Here is a 23,326-nt window from a genome sequence, read left to right on the forward strand (position 1 = left end):
CTCCAGCCACACGGCCTCTGTCTCCTCCCTGGAGTCCTTCTCAGGTGCCTGTAAAACAGAGAGGAGGATCTGGTATTGAACTTGGCCATCAACAGTTGAGGGGACATCTTGTCCAAGACTTGGAAACAAACGGTCAGTTAGATCTGACTCTAGAATTAAGCCACCTGTCGCTGAAGAATTTCTGAGGAATTCTAGGTCTGCCAGACAGGAAACTGTGTTTTCTGGTGTGCAGCTGCCGTTCCTCCTGGAATACCACGGACAGGGTTTTGCTTCACCCTCTCATTAGAACCTGAATCTACCACAGGGCTCCCTTGGCTCAGGAGTCACTGATTTCAAACAACTTTACCATCTCCCTCTTATCTCAGCTGACTGTGCTCTTTAGAGAAATCATCCTTGCAGAGACTGACCTCGGATTTTGGGTATTAGTAACAATGGTCTTATGGAAAAAGTTAGCATCCCAAATCCCTGTTTCAGAGCTGCCAAGCACACCTGTCCTTTTAGCCTGACTTCTAGCCAGTTTTTCCTCTCTAACTTCTACCAGTCAGATCGCTGGGAGACCTGCCTGGGAGAACTAGGGTTAACAGCACTGGGTGCTGGTGAGGATCTAAGGGCTACGCCCAGAGCATTCATGGCAGCTCATAACCATCTCTAGCTCCACTTCCGGGGAACCCAATGGCTTCTGTGGACACTAGGCATTTTTGTGGTGCACAGCTATTCATGCAGCCGAAATAACCAAACACATTTTTTAAAAAAATTAAAAGGAAGAAAACAGCCACCTGCATAATGTTCCTGCATAATCCTCACCTGTGGGAGACAGGGCATTCATTGTACGCTGGGAAGAAAATAATGGTTTTGTTTCAAGCTCATCTGAATTCTGTTCTCCTAGATCATTCTGAGACTCATCCTTTGTCTCTTGTGGTTCTGTACCTCATGCCAGTCACCATCAAACCTCTGGGCAGGCTGGTCCATGTTATGATGGTCTAGCTTTGCTAGTGAGCTGAATACCAGTCCTGCTCAAAGTCTCATGTGAGATTTTTGAACACACATCAAGTCCTGAGGACAGGCTGTGTATGTTTCTAAGGGATGTTCAACGGGCAGTCTTGTGTCTGATCTGGAGGACGGCTTTAGGCAGCAATGCTTTGGAGGGTGCTGGCCTGGGCTCAGCAGCGGAGGTCAGTGGAGCAGGAGGGACACAGCTCCAAGGTGCAAGGCAGACAGTGGGTCCCTGAGGACCAGGGGAGACACCGGGGCGATGGCTCCAGTTCCTCAGAGACACCGGGGCGGTGGCTCCAGGTCCTCAGGGGCACCGGGGCGGTGGCTCCAGGTCCTCAGGGGCACCGGGGCGGTGGCCCCAGGTCCTCAGGGGCACCGGGGCGGTGGCCCCAGGTCCTCAGGGGCACCGGGGCGGTGGCCCCAGGTCCTCAGAGACACCGGGGCGGTGGCCCCAGGTCCTCAGAGACACCGGGGCGGTGGCCCCAGGTCCTCAGAGACACTGGGCGATGGCTCCAGGTCCTCGGTCTGCACCTCAGGCTCTGCAGCTCAGCTCCCGTGTGACAAAGCCTGTTTCTCCCACACGGCACAGGAGACCCACCATGTCTGACACTCAGCTCCTCCTGCATCTGCCTGAGTCACCTCTGCCTGGTTCTCCAAGGACATGGATTGGGGGTAGAGGTCACAGAGACCAACGGTGGCTGAAGGAGGCCTTTGCAAGGATCAGAGGCCCACAGGAGCCATGTTCTCTCTGGTGTCTGCACAGCACTGCTACCCAAGGCCACCATGACATGTGACAGTTCTAACCCACTGGAGAGTGAGGATAGTAGGCTTAAAGGGTGAACATGAGATTTAAATAAACCTACCAGGGGAGGATAAATGGTCAAAACCTCTTAGTAGGTGACAGGCTGAGGCTATCCAAGGGCAACAGGACTTTCATGACTCAGTGTCCCAACTGACACAAGACACTGGAACCCAATGAGTGCCAACCCAAGTGACCCAATCATCCAGTATTAAACCACTGACTAACTGCTGTCCCATCCTTGCTACAACTGCCTAAATCCAGAGGGCTGGAGTGAGGACACATGGTCATTCTTGGGTTCATGACTGAACCACCGCACAGATATCTAGGCAGACCAAGGCATCCTAGCTTGCCCAAGCACATGCAGCCAGACCCAGCATTGAGACAGAATGGGGTGAAGGTTCTTCTGCTTAGAGAGGGTCAGGGGGACACAGGGGACATCTGGAACTCAGGCTCAGTGAACACATGAGTGTGCAGTGGGGTTGCTCTGTGTATTGTGCTGATGGATCAGGGTTCATGCATGCTTCATGAGTACTCTTCTACTAACCTGCACCCTGCACTATAACCTTAGTTACAGCACAGATACTGTGGCCTTCTATAGAGCAGGATTCTCCCTTCCATTTGTTGGTATCACATGTGGCTTCTGTCTGCTCCAGATGGTCCAGATGTCCTGGTTATGTGTTTTCAGATATTCATCTGCATCCAGTATTAGGCCTCAACCTCTCTTGCTATGCAGACTCTCACCTACCTTCACATTGATCTTGGATTGTCAGCGAGAAGCCCCAGTCATGCTCCCAAGAACTGTTAATCCCCATCCTCACTACTAATAAAAGCAGACCCTCTATCTTCTTATCTGGAATTCTGCCACTGTCATCAATAGGACAATAGTAAAGAAATGTACAGGTCTTGGTCAATGGATTCCTGAAATGCCAGCACTGAACGTTGGGGTGAAGCCTTGGTTTTATGAATAGATGCAGAAGTTAATCCCCAGCCTGTGCCCATGGGAACAAGCAAATCTCGGTCTTCTCATGAGATTGCAGCTCAGTCCCTTACTCCTCTTTCATCTCTGATCTTCTGGGTGGCCTTGGATTGGTCTTGGAATGTGGTTGGGGATATTTTTCCAAGTAGCAGGGCCTTCCCAGGGGGAAGGATGTTGTACTGGCTGGTTTTGTGTGTCAACTTGACACAGGCTGGAGTTATCACAGAGAAAGGAGCTTCCGTTGGGGAAGTGCCTCCATGAGATCCAGCTGTGGGGCATTTTCTCAATTAGTGATCAAGGGGGGAGGGCCCCTTGTGGGTGGTGCCATCCCTGGGCTGGTGCTCTTGGGTTTTATAAGAAAGCAAGCTGAACAATCCAGGGGAAGCAATCTAGTAAGTTACATCCTTCCATGGCCTCTGCATCAGCTCCTGCTTCCTGCCCAGTGTGAGTTCCAGTCCTGACTTCCTTTGGTGATGAACAGCAGTGTGGAAGTGTAAGCTGAATAAGCCCTTTCCTATCCAACTTGTTCTCGGTCCTGGTCCTTGTGCAGGAATAGAAATCCTGACTAAGACATCAGGTTTGGCTATGGATGTGTCTGTGAGCGATTGTCTTAACTGATGCAGGAGGCCCAGGCCACTGTGGGCAGCACCATCCCTAGGCAGATGGTCCTTGGACGTATAGGTAATATACGAAAACAAGCTAAGCATGAGCCAGCCAGCTAGCTGCTGAATGAGACAGCCATGATCTTGTCTTCTGCCTTGATATTCCTCCATGTAACAAAATGACCCAGACACGGAAGGGAAATAGACCTGTTACTCTCTCCTAAAGTGCTACTGCTCCGTGTGGTTTTTATCACACCAAGAAAAAGAGACCTAGAGCAGTGTACTGGGAAGAGCAGATAGTGCATCCATTTGAATCAATGTTATATGTACTCAAGAGCAGATGTCCTCAGCACCCTGTGGGCAAAGAGAATGAAGGACTAAGAACCCAGAGATGGCCCAGCTAGCAGAGGTGCAGTCCCTTCATTGTTGTCTTCTCCTTTAAGTCTGAAGAGAAATGTCCCAGGACGTTCCTCTGAAATTATCTAAGGGTTCCCATCCTCTGGAAGCACACTTCTTCCAACTTTAGTCCAGGACTTCCCGGGGAGAGTCTGAAGCCTGCCTAGGCCCACCCTACACTAGATGGAAACAGAAGTTTGTCAGAGCACAGTGAGCAGAAACAAAAAGAACCAAAGAATCAACCAAACCAGAAACTGGTTCTTGGAAAAACCCAACAAGATAGATAAACCCTTAGCCAAACTAACCAGAGGGCACAGAGACAGTATGCAAATCAACAAAATCAAAAATGAAAAAGGAGGCATAACAACAGATACTGAGGAAATCCAGAAAATTATCAGATCCTACTACAAAAGCCTATACTCAACAAAAGTGGAAAATATAGATGAAATGGACAATTTTCTAGACAGATACCACATACCAAAGTTAAATCAGGATCAGATAGATGATCTAAACAATCCCATAACTCCTAAAGAAATAGAAACAGTCATTAATAGTCTCCCAACCAAAAAAAGCCCAGGACCAGATGGGTTTAATGCAGAGTTCTATCAGATCTTCAAAGAAGACCTAATACCAATACTCTTCAAACTATTCCACAAAATAGAAACAGATGGAACACTACCCAATTCATTTTATGAAGCTACAATTATGCTGATACCTAAACACACAAAGACCCAATAAAGAAAGAGAACTCTAGACCAATTTCCCTTATGAATATTGATGTAAAAAATTCTCAATAAAATTCTTGCCAACCAAATCCAAAAACACATCAAAACAATCATCCACCAGGATCAAGTAGGCTTTATCACAGGAATGCAGGGATGGTTCAATATACAAAAATGTATCAATGTAATCCACTGTATGAACAAACTCAAAGAAAAAACCACATGGTCATTTCATTAGATGCTGAGAAAGCATTTGACAAAATCCAACACCTCTTCATGATAAAACTCTTGGAAAGATAAGGAATTCAATGCCCATACCTAAACATAGTAAAAGCAATATACAGTAAACCAGTAGCCAACATCAAACTAAATGGAGAGAAACTTGAAGCAATCCTACTGAAATCAGGGACTAAACAAGGTTGTCCCCTTTCTCCCTACCTATTCAATATAGTACTCGAAGTCCTAGCCAGAGCAATTAGACAACAACAAGCAATCAGAGGGATTCAAATTGGAAAGGAAGAAGTCAAAATATCACTATTTTCAGATGATTTGGTAATATACTTAAGTGACCCCAAAAATTCCACCAGAGAACTCCTAAACCTGATAAACAACTTCAGCAAATGACTGGACATAAAATTAACTCAAACAAATTAGTAGCCTTCCTATACTCAAATGATAAAGAGGCTGAGAAAGAAATTAGGGAAGTGACACTCTTCATAATTGTCACAAATAATATAAAATACCCTGGTGTGACTCTAACCAAGCAAGTGAAAGATCTGTATGACAAGAACTTCAAGTCTCTGAAGAAAGATTTGAAGAAGATCTCAGAAAAGGGAAAGATCTTCCATGATCATGGATTGGCAGGGTTAATATAGTGAAAATGGCCATCTTGCCTAAAGTAATCTACAGATTTAATGCAATCCCCATCAAAATTACAACCCAATTCTTCATAGATTTAGAAAGAGCAATTTCCAATTTTATCTGGAATAACAAATACCCAGGATAGCGAAAACTATTCTCAACAATAAAAGAACTTCTGCCGGAGTCACCATCCCTGACCTCAAGCTCTACTACAGAGCAATAGTGATAAAAAAAAAAAACTGTTTGATATTGGTACAGAGACAGGCAGGAAGATCAATGGAGTAGAATTGAAGACCCAGAAATGAACCCACACACCTATGGTCACTTGATCTTTGACAAAGGAGCTAAAACTATGCAGTGGAAAAAAGACAGAATTTCCAACAAATGGTGCTGGTCAACTGGTGGTTAGCATGTAAAAGAATGCAAATTGATCCATTCTTATCCCTTTGTACAAAGCTCAAGTGGATCAAGGACCTCCACATAAAACCAGACACACTGAATCTAATGAAAGAGAAAGTGGAGAAGAACCTGGAGCACACGGGCACAGGGGGAAATTTGCCTGAATAGAACACCAATATCTTATGCTCTAAGATCAAGAATTGACAAATGGGACCTCATAAAATTGCAAAGCTTCTGTAAGGCAAAGCACACTGTCAACAGGACAAAACAGCAACCAACAGATTGGGAAAAGATCTTTACCGATCCTAAATCTGAGAGAGGACTAATATCCAATATATACAAAGAACTCAAGAAGTTAGACTCCAGAGAACCAAATAACCCTATTAAAAATGGGATACAGAGCTAAAAAAGAATTATCAAGTGAGGAATACTGGAGAGCTGAGAAACACCTAAAGAAATGTTCAACATCCTTAATCATCAGGGAAATGCCTATCAAAACAACCCTGCGGTTCCACTTCACACCATTCATTCTGATGAATGGCCAAGATCAAAAACTTGGAGGGCAGGAAATGCTGGAGAGGGTATGGAGAAAGAGGAACACTCCTCCATTGCTGGTGGGATTGCAAGCTGGTAAAACCTCTCTGGATATCAGTTTGGTGGTTCCTCAGAAAACTGGACATAGCACTACCTGAGGACCCAGCTATACCACTCCTGTACATACACCCAGAAGATGCTCCAACATGTAATAAGGACACATGATCCACTATGTCCATAGCAGCCTTATTGATAATAGCCAGAAGCTGGAAAGAACCCAGATGTCCCTCAACAGAGGGATGGATACAGAAAATGTGGTATATTTACACAATGGAGTCCTACTCAGCTATTAAAAACAATGAATTTATTAAATTCTTGGCAAATGGATGGAGCTAGAAAATATAATCCTGAGTGAGGTAACCCAATCACAAAAGAACACACATGATATGCACTCGCTGATAAGTATATATTAGCCCAAAAGCTTGGAATACCCAAGATGCAACTCACAGACCACATGAACCTCAAGAAGAAGGAAGACCAAAGTGTGGATACTTTGATCCTTATTGGAAAGTGGATCGAAATACCCACGGCTCACAGCCAACCAATAGAATGAACATAAGGTCCCCAATGGAGCAGCTAGAGAAAGGACCCAAGATGCTGAAGGGGTTTGCAGCCCTGCAGGAGGAACAATAATATGTACCAACCAGCACCCCAGAGCTCCCAGGGAGTAAATCACCAACCAAAGAGTACACATGGAGGGACCCATGGCTCCAGCTACCTATGTAGCAGAGGATGGCCATTTCAGATATCGATGAGAAGAATGAACATTGGTGCTGCAAAGGTTCAATTCCCCAGAATAGGAGAATGCAAGTCATGAAATTGGGGAAAGGGGTAGCAGGAGGAGGGGGATGGGATAGGGGATTTTCGGAGGGGTAACACATAAAGGGGATACCATTTGAAATGTAAATAAAGCAAATATCTAATAAAAAAAAAAGGAAGGACACAAGGCTGCCCACTCTCTGGACTCTTTTCAATGTGGCATTGGATACACTGACTGAAGCAAGAGAAGGAAATTAAAGGGTGTAGATAGGAGAGAAAGAAGTCAAACCACCCTTATTTGCAAATGACATGCTATTGTACAGAAGAAATCCTGAAATTCTACCAAAAAAACTTCCAGATACAATCAACAAACTCAGCAAAGTAGCAGATTACAACACCAACTTGCAAACATGAGTAGTTTTCTCTCTCTACCAACAAAGACACTAAGAAAGATGTCGTGGCCACATTTCCATCCTCAGTAGCCTCTGAAAATTTAGTAACAAATCTAAGCAAAAAGGAGAAAGTCTTCTACAAAGAAAACTTTAAATCTCTGAATACATAAATCTCTAATAAAGGTGTCATCATAAATACTTAATCTCAATTGGGGGTTTGTACCCTGCCTTAGATCATTCAGTTCCCACATAAAAGGCACAAAACTTTTGTATTTATGATAAGCCTTTAAAGCACTAGAGCTGGAAGATATCTACCCTCCAAGCTATTAGCATCTACTTCCCTATCAATAAACGCAAATTATAATTTGCCATGTTCTGCCTGGGCCACTCTTACTCTGACTGGCCAGCCCTCACGGCCACGTATTCATGATTCGCTTACCCCACGGCAGGCATCTTCTCCTCTTCCACATTCTCTCTCTTCTCTGTGGTCCTCCTCAGACCCCAAGCCAGGGAACCCAAAGCTCAGCCTATCTGTGCTATGGCCAGCTATAGTCATTTTATTTGACCACTAGTGTTAAGTTAAGGAGCAAGGTTATATAGCATCATCTGATGTATGTGAAGATTTTCTCATCCCTGGAGGCAACCACACCTTGAGGGACAGCATTTAGCAACAGACCAAGTCTCAACAAAAGGCATTAAAGAATGAGAAGACAGCTCTGGCTTATAAGTCGGTATAATCAATATTGTGAAAATAACCATCCTGACAAGAAAATTTGCAGACTCAATGCAATCCCAATCAAAACATCCATGATATTTTTCACAGACATGGGAAAAAAATCTTAAAATTCATGTAAAAGTGCACATGAATTAAGTAAGCCAAGTAACCAGAGTTAAAAGAAAAGTGTTGGAGCGACTGAGATTCCAGATTTCAAAATATTACAGACCTACAGTAATAGAAACAGTGTGGTACTAACACAAAAACAGACATATAAAAATAGACAAAATAGGGCACCCGAACATGAGGGCACATGATAACATCCGTCTGACATTTGACTGAGAAGACAAAACATGCCCAGAGAAGAGACAGCATCTTCAACAACTGAGCTGGGAAAACAGAATCTCCACATGCGGAAGAATTCAATTTAGACCAACATCTGTCACCATGCACAAAAGTTAACTCCAAATGGGTCACGGTCCTCAGTGAGAAATGGGAAACACTGAAAGTTCTAGAAGCGCACATAGACAGAGTCGTCCGTGATACAAGTGCGGGAAAGGAGTTTCTGAACAGGACTCCGTGTACCCAGGGATTAAGGCCAACTATTCACAAATGGGACTTCATAAAACTAAGAAGATCCCATACAGTCAAGAAAACCCTAAAAAGAGGGCCCATAGAAATAGACATCTCATAGCAGATTAATATTCAACATTACATTTGAGTTTTTAAAAAAAAAGAGAGAGAGAGAGAGAAACAATAAAACAAGCAGAGCCTGGTGCACCAGCACAGTCCTTTAACCCTGATATTTGGGAGGCAGAGGCAGGCGTGTCTCTCAAAGTTTAAGGCTAGCCTGATGTAATAGTTTGTTCTAGTATACCCAGGGCTATATAGAGAGAGACTCTAGCTCAAAAATGAAAGGAAGGAAGGAGGGAGGGAGGGAGGGAGGGAAAGAAGGGAGAGAGAGAGAGAGAGAGAACCTAAGTATAAAATGGCTAAAATGGCTATGGATCTGAACAGAGAGTTTTCAAAGGAAAAAAATAAAAATGACTGAGAAACATCCCCAAAAGTATTCACCATCCTTAGCACTTATGGAAATGTAAATTAGGACTACATTCAGATTGTACATTACCCCATTCAGAATGGCTGGCAGCCTACACAGCTGCTGCTGGGGATGTGGGGAAAGGGGTCGCAAACTGGTGCAACCACTATAGGAATCCTATGGAGAACTAGCAGTAATAATAATAATTATTATTATTATTATTATTAAACAACCTGCCACATATCCCAGCCACACCACTCCTGGCATTTGATCAAGGACTTGACATCCTACCCCACAGACTCCTGCTCAACCATGGTCGTTGCTACTCTAGGCAAAGGAGCTAGAAAGTGGAGACAAGGTAAACAACCTTCAACTGATGGATGGGCAACAAAAATGCGGCAGTGCACACAATTACATAGCTTTCTGAGTGTTGACGCTGTGTCTGTATCTAGCCCCCTAGAGAACACGAGGAGACCCACAGCGCACGTCTGTGGCTACAGCAGGAATGGCCTCCAGGCTCAAGTGCTGTGAGCTGGCCTGGCACTTGGGCACAAGGGCATTGCAGGGCTAGTCACCCTGCTCACGGTGTTCAGGCAGTGAGGGTGAGTCTACAGAGAGTTCGTGATTTGTCCTGGGAACTCCTGGTCCAGAGACGGAGATGTTATGCATCCCAAGAATGGGCAGACCCAGGAGAAGTCAAGTGTCTACAAAACTTCAAAAGAGAGTCCCATCGTTGTCTCTTGAGGCTCAAGGCAGAGGATGCCGGAATAGAAGGCGCATCTACACATGGCTTGACTGTCTCCTGGTCTGATCGCTTTACCCAAAAGATACTAAAAGCTTTGCACATGAGCATAGAGAATATTATTTATGGTCCATAAGTTCCTTTCTGCTGCTATGATAAACACACTAATATCAGCAACTTAGGGAACAAAGGATTTACTTCCTGACACATTTAGGTTAAATCCATCCCTGACTGAAGTCAGGGTAGAAGGGTAGAAGTTGAAGGCAGGAACCAAGGAGAAAGCTGCTGGCTGGCTGGCTGGTATTCTCTCTCTCTCTCTCTCTCTCTCTCTCTCTCTCTCTCTCTCTCTCTCTCTCTCTCTCTCTCTCTCTCTTTCTCTCTCTCTAGCTTAGTGATCTTTCTTACACATCCCACACTACCTGTATAGTCATGGCACTGTCTTCCACATCCATTAAGACAAAACAATCCCTCTCAGATGATTCTGCAGACTGGCCCTGACCTGATTAAGACAATGACTCAGTTGAGACTCAAGACCCACTTTGGTGACTTTGTGCCGCATCAGTTACATTCTCTCTAACTCTATGAAGAATTGAGTAGGGATTTTGATGAGGATAGCATTGAATCTGTATATTGCTTTTGGCAAGATGGTCATTTTACTATATTAATCCTGCCGATCTACGAGCATGGGAGATCTTTCTATCTTCTGAGGTCTTCTTCAATTTCTTTCTTCAGAGACTTGAAGGTCTTGTCATACAGATCTTTCATTTGTTTGGTTAGAGTCATACCAAGATACTTTATATTGTTTGTGACTATTGTGAAGGATGTTATTCATTTCTGATTTCTTTGTCAGCCTCTTTATCCTTTGAGTATAGGAAGACTACGGATTTGTTTGAGTTACTTTTATATCTGGCCACATTGCTGAAGTTGTTTATCAGCTATAGGAATTCTCTGGTGAAGTTTTTTTGGGTCGCTTAAGTACACTATCATATCATCTGCAAATAGTGATAGTTTGACTTCTTCCTTTCCAATTTGTATCCATTTTACCTCTTTTTGTTGTCTAATTGGTCTAGCTAGAACTTCAAGTGCTATATTGAATAAATATGGAGCGAGGGGGCAGCCTTGTCTACTCCCTGATTTCAGTGGGATTGCTTCAAGTTTCTCTCCATTTAGTTTGATGCTGGCTACTGGTTTGCTGTATATTGCTTTTACTGTGTTTAGGTATGGGCCTTGAATTCCTGTTCTTTCCAAGATTTTTAGCATGAAAGGATGCTGAATTTTGTCAAATGCTTTTTCAGCATCTAATGAAATGACCATGTGATTTTTTTCTTTGAGTTTGTTTATGTAGTGGATTACATTGATGGATTTCCGTATATTGAACCAACCCTGCATCCCTGGGATGAAGCTTACTTGATCATGGTGAATGACTGTTTTGATGTGTTCTTAGATTCTGTTGGCAAGAATTTTATTGAATATTTTTGCATCGATATTCATAAGGGAAATTGGTCCAAAGTTCTCTTTCTTTGTTGGATCTTTGTGTGGTTTTGGTACCAGCGAAATTGTGGCCTCATAGAACGAGTTGGGTAGTGTTCCTTCTGTTTCTATTTTGTGGAATAGTTTGAAAAGTATTGGTGTTAGGTCTTCTTTGAAGGTCTGATAGAATTCTGCACTAAAACCATCTGGTGTTGGGCTTTTTTTGGTTAGGAGACTTTCAATGACTTCTATTTCTTTAGAGGTTTTGGGACCATTTAGATGATCTATCTGATCCTGATTTAACTTTAGTATTTGGTATCTGTCTAGGAAATTGTCCATTTCATCCAGATTTTCCAGTTGTGTTGAGTATAGGCTTTTGTAGTAGGGTCTGATGATCTTTTTAATTTCCTCAGTTTCTGTTATTATATCTCCCTTTTCATTTCTGATTTTGTTAATTTGGATACTGTCTCTGTGCTCTTTGGTTAGTCTGGCTAAGGGTTTATCTATCTTGTTGATTTTTCTCAAAGAATCAGCTCCTGGTTTTGTTGCTTCTTTGTGTAGTTCTTTCTGTTTCTACTTGGTTGTTTTCAGCCCTGAGTTTGATGAAGTCCTGCCTTCTACTCCTCTTGGGTGTATTAGCTTCTTTCTATTCTAAAGCTTTCAGGTGTGCTGTTAAGCTGCTAGTGTATGCTCTCTCCAGCTTCTTTTTGGAGACACTCGGAGCTATGAGTTTTCCTCTTAGCACTGCTTTCATTGTGTCCAATCAATTTGAGTATGTTGTGCCCTCATTTTCATTAAATTCTAAAAAGTCTTTGATTTCTTTCCTTATTTCTTCCTTGAACAAGGTATCATTGAGTAGAGCATTGTTCAGCTTTTGTCCATTTGAATTTTCAAATGAGTTGCAAATGTCCAATAACTTATACAAAAGTTGAAAACATGTATACAGTATATGTTGTAACAAAAATTAGCCTTAAATTTTGTATCAATATACAAAGATTTGTATCAATGAAAACCTTAAACTTGTACCAATATACAATAATCTATATCAGTGCAAGCAAAAGTAGCCTTGTTTGAGAATAACAACAGTTCTAAGTTGAAGAGTGGATTCAATAACCTAACCTTTTCCCATTATTCCTATATGATATTTCTATATTCCCCTCTCCTTTACTTTTCAATTGCTTCCCTTTTTATCTAAGAAAGAAAGAAGGATAGAGAAAAGGAAAGAGGGAACTCCCTGACTCTAAGAGGCCTGGACTAATTCATTTCCTCTATCCAAGATCATAGCTATTTATAACCATCCCCTTAAATGATAATACATCCATAACTCATCCACCCATCTTCAGGGACTGGGACAACCGTCTTCTTGAAGTTGCTTCCTGATGATTTGGGGTATAGGAAATTGGGAAAATGGTTAAGAAAGCTAGCTGTGACATTTGTTGCCCAATTTTTGTATGCTGAGAAAGTTTAGGCTTAAATGAAATCCTTTTACTCGGGGATATGCTACGCTTAAACTTGGGTTATAAGTAAGTTTTCACCGCACATTGGTTCACCAATTTGCCATGGTTATTTTATTCTGGAGACTGCTACACTGTTGTTTTTAACAACAGTATCCATTCAGGATCTCCACCAACATTGGGCCATATTGTTCCCCAATAAAAAACATGGAAGAACTTTTAAATTTATAATAAGCTTAAAAGCACTAGAGCTGGGCAGATATCACCCCCTGCTAGTTTGTCTGCTTCCCTGTGTGATCACCGCCGAGATGTCACTTGCCGTGTCCCCCCTGGGCCGTTCCTACACCCTCAGGCCAGCCCGCATGGCCACGTGCTCATGATCCGCCTACCTCATGGTGACTTCCTTCCTTTTTCCTCCCAGCTTTCTCTCCTCAGACCCCAAGCCAGGGAACCTTTGCCCTGCCTACCTCTCTTCTGCTCAGCTATAGGCCTTCAGCGACTTTAATTAACCAATAATAATGGGGGGGGGCAGTTTTACATAATGAAGGCTGGTGTACTTGGGAAGCTACTAGTCTTGGGACAACCGGATCTTTGGATAGCGTATTTAGCATTTGAATACACAGCAGCACCAGACCACCCCCAACAAATCAGAGATGGAAGGATAGGAGAAAGAGACGGAGCTGAAAGTTCATGAGAAGATGAGAACTTGTCTGTGCCCATGCTGCAGGCTGGGAAATAACTTCTCTGTCTGTCTATAAAGCCAACACTTCACCCCAAAGCTCAATGCTGAGGTTTCAGGGATCTACTTGTGAAGACCTGTAATCTTCTTCACTGTGGTTGTATTGAATCCAATGGCTGAGTTCTGGACTAGAGAGATATAGGATCATCTAGTAGTAGCAGTGATGTATGAGATAGCATTCGTTGGGATTGTGACCGCCCCTTCCCTTTGATAAGCCAAGAGTAATGTGCAGTTGGGTAAGAGGCTGCATGGCCAGAGAGGTTGGAGGTTGACCCTAGTGCAAATGAATATCTGAGGGGGATATAATCGGGGTGTCTGGACCATCTGGAGCAAACAGAATAAGGCCACATGTGATGTCCACAGAGGGAACTGAAAATCCTGGTCTGTGGAAGCATCTGTGCTATAACATCAGTTAAACAGGTTCCAGTCAGAGCTAGAGTGCGGGTTTGCAGAAGAGTTCTCATATAGCAAGCCCTGATTCATCATCAGCACACACAGAGAAGAACTGCACTAAATACCCATGTGCTCATTAAGCTGCGTCTGAGATGTCCCCTGTGTCTCCATCACCCTGAGACTCTCCAGGTGGGAAAAGTCCCTCAATGCTAGGCCTGACTGCATGTGCTTGGGTTAGGCCAGGCTATCCTGGCCAGGCTAAGTCTCTGTGTCATGGGTTAGTGTCACCACTCTCAGGATGGACCAAGTGTCCTGGCTCTAGCTCTCCGTGTTTAGACGTGTTTGGGATGGGACAGGAATTACTCACAGGTAATGTCCAGGTTGAATGGGTCATGTTAGATGACACTCACTATGTTGCAGGTTGCACACTCATGGGGTTCTGTGTCAGTTGTGACATGAATAAAGGAAAAGTCCTGTTGTGTCAGGGACCCTGCAAGCCTCAAGGCCAGCAGGAAGGCCATCCACCTGAGGAAAAGAATGAGCTTGGGTCAGCACCATGTTTGCAGGCACTGGGTCAAAAACTTCCAGTGTCAGGGCCCAAGAGATGGCTCAGCGGTTAAGAGCACTGGCTGCTCTTCCAGAGGTCCTGAGTTCAAATCCCAGCAACCACATGGTGGCTCACAGCCATCTATAGTGAGATCTGGTGCCCTCTTCTGGCACGCAAGCAGAACACTGTATACATAATAAATAAATCTTAAAAAAAAAAAATCCAGCATGTTTGGAGAATAGGTTTCCACATAACAATTATCACAACAAAGCCTTCTGTACCTGTGACCTTTGCAACAGGATGAGTCCTATTGGCTGATAAACGGGGCTCAGGGCCTATAGAGAGAGGGGGTTTGTGATAAAGATAGATTCTACTGATGGAGGATGCAGAAGAACAGATGGAACCTCTTTAATGATGATAGGTTTGACTCACTATTAGGGCATAAGCAATTCCCAGGATATTGGAGGGATTCCAGTTGAAGCTGTCTCTTAATAAAATAGCAAAGAATTACCAGATTGTCCATTTGACAGCTTTCACTCTGGCCTTCCAGGTGACCCAGGGTCACACACTCCCTGGCTGTGAAGAAAATAGCAGCTCATCCTGCACCACTGTCCTCAGACGGATTTAACCTGTCACCTTCTGAAAGGTTCTGACTGTGTGTCTTCCATGCAGGCAGGCTGAATTCTGAGCCTTGGTCCACATGTTACGGTTACCATGGGCTCCCCTTCTGTGGGGTTAGGACTGCCGCTTGTGATTTGGGCCTGGGTGCTGTGCAGACAACAGAGCCAAGATGGCCGTCACGGGACCTCTGATGGTTGCAAAAGACTCTTTCAACCAGTGCTGGTCCCTCTAGCCTCGTCCCCGAATCCACACTTAGAGAATCAGACATGAACGATCACAGGCAGATGCAGGGGGAGCTGGGTGTTCAGAGATGGCGGGCCCCTGTACTGTGAGGGAGAATAAGTCTTTGTCACACGTGAGCTAAGCAGCAGAGGCTGATGGTCCCTAGAGTCCCAGTGTCACTGCTTACAGTGCAACATGAAGTCCTGCGTCCCTCTGGCTGCACTGACCTCCACAGCTCAGCCTGGGCCAGAGTCCTCCAAGGCTTTGCCGGTCAAGGCTGTCAGAGATGAGTCATGGTGACATTCCCCACTGTGCTCCCACAGGGAGCCTCACAACCTGTCCTCGAGACTTGATATTCAGCTAGAAACCTCGCCCAGGAAGCCAGGAGCAGGCCGGTCATTCAGCTTAGTGTCCACGCTAGACCATTGTGCTCGTGTGTTTGATGATGACTTGTTGGAAGTCAGACGAACCCAAGGATTGCGCAGAAGCTCTGAGGGAAAGATAGCAGGAATTACAGGTCTCTGTCCTAGGTTTCAGTTCCTGGGAACCCAGCCGTCTTAGTTTCCATTGCTGTGAACAGACGCCATGTCCAAGGACAACATTCAGTTAGGGCTGGCTCACAGGTTCCGAGGTTCAATACATTATCGTCAACACAGGAAACACGGCAGCGTGCAGACAGACATGGTGTGGATAAGGAGGTAAGAATTCTACATCTTGATCCAAATGTACCCAGGAGAGGACTGTTTTCCGTTTGTTTGGTTTTTGGTTTTTTTTTTTTTTTTGGTTTTTTTCGAGACAGGGTTTTACTGTATAGCCCTGGCTGTCCTGGAACTCACTCTGTAGACCAGGCTGGCCTCGAACTCAGAAATCTGCCTGCCTCTGCCTCCCAAGTGCTGGGATTACAGGCGTGTGCCACCACCGACTGGGTTTTTTTTTTTTTTTTTGGTTTGGTTTGGTTTGGTTTTTTGGGTTTTTGCGGGTTATTTTGTTTTTTTTGTTTGTTTGTTTGTTTGTTTGTTTGTTTGTTTTGGTTAAGGACTGTTTTTCAAGGCTATTTCTCAAAGCCCAACCCCACAGTGACACACTTACTCTATCAAGGCCACACCCACTCCAACAAGGCCACACCCACTCCAACAAGGCCACACCCACTCCAACAAGGCCATGCCTGCTAACAGTGCCACTCCCTGGCCAAGCCTAGTCAAACCACCACACTGGCTTTTTCCCCTGAAGGGCAGTGGTTATCAATACTAAGCTGTGTCTTCTCTTTGCGCATGTAAAGTCTCCGTTACAAGTTCGCTAACCTTGGCCCATTCTTCCCTACAGTTAGATGCTGGGCTTCTTAATAAACTTGCGTAGCATAAGCCATCGGAGCTCCTAGTGCCAGCTTTCGCTTTCATCTTCTTTACTTCTCTTTGCTGATCCTATCCCTCCACACCTCACCATCTGGGTCTCTTATTCTTACATTCTGGGCCAGTGACTGACACGAGCCAGGGGCTGCTAAATAGCAAACGTGAGCCTGAGTGATCTAGTGTGGTGTGCACACGGGCTTTGTAGCAGAGCCAGCATTTTCTTCTTCAGTTTCCCCTGCCGCTTATCTCATAGTGTAGACCACGTAGAGATCTTTCTTGAAACACAGGCGAGTATTTTCAAATGCAGATCATGTGACTTGAAGAAAATAGGACATAGGAACTTGGGGAACCTGTAGCATGGAGCTCCCCTGAGTGTGTTTCACAGATGTGGGTTAAGGAATTTTTAACACTAACTTTCTCCACATGAGAACATTGTTATTTCTTTTTCTTTTGTATCAAGGTCTCACAGTGCTTTCTGCCTGGCCTGGAACTCACTGTGTTTACCAGGCGGGTCTCAAACTCACAGAGATTTGCCTGTGTCTGCTTGTGAGTGCCAGGATTAAAGGCATACACCACCAAGCCTGGCTAAGATCCATCTCTTGAGGCTTCTCTAAGGCCCCAGGAATGCCACATGCAGCACCAAACCTTTAACATGGGAGACGTGTCAGACCCAGCTCCATTAGTTAGTGTCTTACTGTAAGCTGCTATAAACTGGAACCCAAGTTAACCAGGGTAATGGTGACCTAACCCTGCAGGGAACTGTGTAGCCAACAGTAGTGCTGACCTAGGAGTGAAATCTGTGGGATTCGGGATTCAAGAAGGACAGCGAAACTGAATGCTATTTGGTGAGAAATGTATTAAAAGACAATTTATAATGTTAACAAATGTTACAGATGGGACTGGAGAGATGGCTCAGCGGTTAAGAGCACTGACTGCTCTTCCAGAGGTCCTGAGTTCAATTCTCAGCAACCACATGCTGGCTCACAACCATCTGTAATGAGATCTGACGCCCTCTGCTGGTGTGTCTGAGGACAGCTACAGTGTACTCATATACATAAAATAAATAAATAAATCTTTAAAAAAAGCAAATGTTATAGATGGACATACAACAGCAGGGTGGGGTGTTAAGTGCAAAATAGTTATCCCTTCTTAAGGTTTTTCACAGGAAGGAGGGTGAGAAGTTTCCATTTTGTGGAGGCGGAACAGACAGATCACCAGTGAAGAGCACTTCTTGCTCTTCCAGAGAGGACCAGATTCAGATCCCAGTGCCAATGTGGTGGCCCACACCTATCTAACTTATCTTCAGAGCTCTGCTCTGGACTCTACACATGCAAGCCAAACGTCTGTATACACGGAATAAAATGAGAGGCTCCTCACGGGGCCCCTCCCCCAGCTGGACGGCCTAGTTAGGCCTCAGAGGAAGAGGATGCCCGCAACAACTGGATGTCCGAGGGTGGGGTGGCACCAAGGGGGTCTATTCCTTCTCTGAATGAGAAGATCCCTAATGAGATCTGGTGCCCCCTTCTGGCATACAGGCATACATGCACGAAGAACACTGTAATAAATAAATAAATAAATAATAAATAATAAATAATAAATAAATAAATAAATCTTTTAAAACAAAAAGAAAAATAAGACGCTTTTAATAAATAAATAAAGTGTTAAAGTTTCCCTTTGTGGCTAGCAGTCGGTGGCTGCTAGGGGTAAATTACACATGAGTAGTCAGTTGAAGTATGTTAGGTAATTAATAAACACCTCTCCTCCCCCCCCAAAAAAAAATAAAATAAAATAAAAAAGCTGGGCAGTGGTGGCCCAGCACTTTAATCTCAGCACTTGAGAGTCAGAGGCAGGCAGATTTCTGAGTTCGAGGAGAGGCAGGCAGATTTCTGAGTTCGAGGCTAACCTGGTCTACAGAGTGAGTTCCAGGACAGCCAGGGCTACACAGAGAAACCCTGACTCGAAAAACAAAAAATAAATAAATAAAAAATAAAATAAAATAAACATGCCTCCTGTTAGGCCATTACCAAGAGAAGTCAAGACCCTAGAGGAAACCAAATTATTGACACACATCAATCAAAATGGAGAAGCTGTATGAAACAATGTGGCCTTCGCCAAGCTCTTTCGTAAAGTAGCCTTTGTTATAAATCTTAGAGGTTGGGAATAAAAACAGACTAACTCGCGTCAGGTGTGCGAGGCCACAGAGCCGCAGTATTCGCTGTAGAGGGGACTACGATATCCCAGGCGGGATTCGAAAGTGCTATGTGACTTGGGCTTTGTTATCCAGACAGCAGTAGCAGCTGCCTGAGGCCACACGCTGAAACACACACACACACGCGCACGCGCACACGCACACGCGCACACGCGCACACGCACACACGCACGCACGGGAAAAGCCGTGGTTTGCAGATCACTAGCCAAATAAGCAGCCGCTGTGGCAAAGCCCACAAGCTTCCTTATATTTCTCCCACCCAGAGCCGCCCTTGCCCAGCGTGTGCATGCTGTATACACGGCGTGTGCATGCTGTATACACGGCGTGTGCATGCTGTATACACGGCGTGTGCATGCTGTATACACGGCGTGTGCATGCTGTATGCACGGCGTGTGCATGCTGTATACACGGCGTGTGCATGCTGTATACACAGCCACCAGCTGGTCCCTCGGTCATCAGATGATGGTAGCCAGGGAGTCGACACGCTCTTGCCCTGCTTTTCCTGGTCTCTCTGTGTTTCAAACAGTGGAGTCAGGTGGAGCCAATCAACACTTCCTGGTCCCTGGAGATTGACCAGAGACTTCGTAGATGAGCCTGGCTTTCCATTGGTCGCCATGTCCACCCACTCTCATAACGATACTGCAAGCGCCAAGACCCCACAGTGTATCCACTGTGTAAGCGCCACCACCTACCATACACAAGGGCTCGGGTGCTGGAATGAGCTCGCCACCTAGTGGACACTCTGGGCTACGGCTGGCACAATGCTAATAGAAGATGGGCATTGGCTGGACCCGGACTGTGGAATAACTTAAGACAGAAAAAAAAAAAAAAAAAAAAAATTTAATTAAATTAAATTAAAAAAAAACAAGAGCCCCTTAAAAGCAGCCCAGTTTTCTTGTGTCTCTTATTGTGAAGAAAGCACAGTCAATGGCAGAAACAGTCCGTGGCGTTATAAAACGGTGCATCAGACAGAACCCGGAACAAGATGGGAAGGGGAGGAGATGTGAGGGGGCACCTTTAGTAATAATGTCTCCTGTCATAGGCCATAGGAAAAAATGTACTACTTCTAGTTTTCAAGAGAGAGAGAGAGAGAGAGAGAGAGAGAGAGGAAGGAAGGAAGGAAGGAAAGAAAAGAAAAGAAAAGAAAAGAAAAGAAAAGAAAAGAAAAGAAAAGAAAAGAAAAGAAAAGGAGAGAAGGTGCTGGAGAGATGGCTCAGCGGTTAAGAACAGTGGTGGCTCTGCCTGAGTACCCAGGTTCGATTCTCGGAGTTCACATAGCCGCTCACAGTCATCCTGACTCCAGGTCCCCAAGGATCGCAAACCCTTTTCTGGCCTCCTTGGGTGTCACGCATGCACCCATACACACAAAAATATAAACAAATCTTTAAAAGCAAGAAGAGGAGAGAAGAGAAAGAAAGAAGAAAAAGGAAAAAAGCACTTATAGGCATACATTTATCTCAACCTGCCTTAATAAGGGTTCAACCTACTCTCTAGACCACCACCCACCAGAGGTAGTGGAAAAGAAAGGTTATTAGGACATGGGGGAGTGGACCTATTTAGAAATAGTTCTTTGAGGGTGATTCCAACCTTCCTTGTCAGGATATCAGCCGTTCAGTCCAGTAGCAAACACCAACACAAATCAGCAGCAACAGTGCAGTCCACTGTGCAGGCACCACACAGGAATCAGCAAGGCCAGTGCAGTCCACTGTGCGGGCACCACACAGGAATCAGCAAGGCCAGTGCAGTCCACTGTGCGGGCACCACACAGGAATCAGCAAGGCCAGTGCAGTCCAGAAGAAACTACAAGGCTCACCCGAATCCACCACTGAAGCAGCAGGAAGCCAAGGGAACCTCTCGAGGAGTTCTTCGACAAGTTTCTCTCTATGATGTCACCACAAGCGAAGCTCAACAACACAATGTCAGGTGACACATGTGTGTTGTCAACGAATACTAAAGCACAGCAAAGCGAACACCACACGTCCTTCCACGTGTCTGCTTCAGCAAAACATCCTTTCACCCGTGTGAACTCACAGCCATTGTGAAAACGTGCACAAAACCCAGACAGCCTCATTGCAGTCAGACGTCACTGCAGCCTGGGGCAGGGAACAAATCCCCACTCCTGGTAGAACAGCTTCTGGAAAAGGGAGACACAAATCTGGGGGCGCTAAGGAAGTATGGATGCATCTAGGAGAGCTTAGACGTAGTGTGGGACAACTGACCATGGTAGGAAACGTGGCCAGGTAGAGCAGGTCTGAGACCCCAGCACTCGGGCCACACCTGAGGGAGCAGGCGACTCCCTGCCAAATGCCTGGCCTGGAACACTTGCCACAGTTCCCACGTAAGGAGACGTGACCTGTGGGCATGCAGCCCCAGGACAGAAGTCTCCACATACATAGAGACCCCCAGGGCTTAGCCAATAAGCTTCCCTTCCCTGGCATTCTTCCCTGCAAAAGGTATTTGATCTCTGGTCCACCGTGAGTTGGTGTACATGCATTTTCCACGATGAACCTCCAATAGACGGTACAGGTTAGTGTGGACTGCCTCTTCCACGGAAACAGCCATGAGGAGCGAGGAGAAGGCCTTCGCCTACAGAGCCGCAGCCTAAGTCTCCTGGAGGATCTGTGCTTCCAGTTCCCTAAGCCAGGGCTCCCCATTTTCCCAGCGCTGGGTTGGTCCTTGTCCTCAGACCTCAGAGCCCCAACTGTCCCTGCCTAGTTGCAGGCCCATGGACCCCCAATCCTTCGGCCCCAGCTCCTCTGTGCAGCACTCTGTCCAGTGGCAACTGGACACCCAGGAATCAGGAAATCCAAACTTCACTTTCCCCATCTCAGATTGTGTCTTTCCACCCTCTGAGCATTGTCTGTTCCCTAAAACCCAGCACCCGACAATGGCGGCAGCGCAGGGAGATGCAGTGAAGTTCTCCCTGCATTTCACCTTCCCAACGGTGGGCAGAACATGGACCCACAGTGTAGGGGTGAATGCCACCAAAATACATTGTATAGTGTAGTGGTGTACACCTCTAATTTCAGTACTTGAAAGGGAAAAGAAGGTGCATCTCTGAGTTCAAGACCAGCCTGGTCTATAGAGTGAGTTCCAGGACAGTCAAGGCTATGCAGAGGAAACCCTGGCTCAAAAACCCAATGTGTAGCCGGGCGGTGGTGGCGCACGCCTGTAATCCCAGCACCTGGGAGGAAGAGGCAGGTGGATTTCTGAGTTCGAGGCCAGCCTGGTCTACAGAGTGAGTTCCAGGACAGCCAGGGCTACACAGAGAAACCCTGTCTTGGGGAAAAAAAAAAAAGAAAAAACCCAATGTGTGAATATGTGTGTGTGTGTCTGCCTGTCTTTCTGTCTCCTGTCTGTCTGTCTGTCTGTGTATTGTGGTTTGAATATGCTTGGCCCATGGGAAATGGCACTATTAGGAGGTGTGGCCTTATTAGGGTAGATGAGGTCTGTATGCTCAGACTCTGCCCGTTGTGGAATGAGATTCTCTCCTGGCTGCCTTCAGATTAAGATGCAGAATTCTCGGCTCCTTCTCCAGCGCCGTGTCTGCCTGGACACCGCCATGCTTCCTGCCGTGATGATAGTGGACTGAACCTCTGAAACTCTAAGCCAGCCCTCCTGATTAAATGTTGTCTCTGATATGAGCTGCCTTGGTCATGGTGTCTCTTCACAGCACTAAAACCCTAACAAAGGCCATATATACATGCGTGTGTGTCTGTCTGTCTGTCTGTGTGTGTGTTTAATTCTCAAAGAATTTTTAAATTTTTAATAGGAGTGAGAGCTGGGAGCTAGTGAGATGACTCAGTGGTTAAGAGCACTGTCTGCTCTTCCAGAGGTCATGAGTTCAAATCCCAGCAACCACATGGTGGCTCACAACCATCTGTAATGAGAAACAAAACAAAACAAAAAAACAAAACAAAAACTATGGGCTGTAGTGAGCAGGGCCTGGAGCAAGAGGGAGAAGGGAATGGGGGGGGGGAGAATGAGGGAGGGCTGGAGAGATGGCTCAGTGGTTGAGAGCCCTGGAGGCTCTTCCAGAGGACCTGGGTTCAAGCCTCATCACCTACGTTAGGAGACTCATGACTATATCTGTAACTCCAGCTCAAGAGCTCCAATGGCCTCTCCTAGACATGCACAAGTTCATACTTCATACATAGACACATAATTTAAAAACAAGGGTCTTTTTTTGTTCAAAATCATGCCATTCATTATGGATTACCACTGTAATCCTAGCATTTGGAAGGTGAGATAGGAGCTTCAGGAGTTCAAGGCCAGCATGAACTACCTGAGACTCATAAAAAAAATTGATTTGTTTTTGTTTTGAGACAGG

The sequence above is a fragment of the Apodemus sylvaticus genome, chromosome 1 (genome assembly GCF_947179515.1).
Source record: "Apodemus sylvaticus chromosome 1, mApoSyl1.1, whole genome shotgun sequence".
In the NCBI taxonomy this organism is placed as follows: Eukaryota; Metazoa; Chordata; class Mammalia; order Rodentia; family Muridae; genus Apodemus; species Apodemus sylvaticus.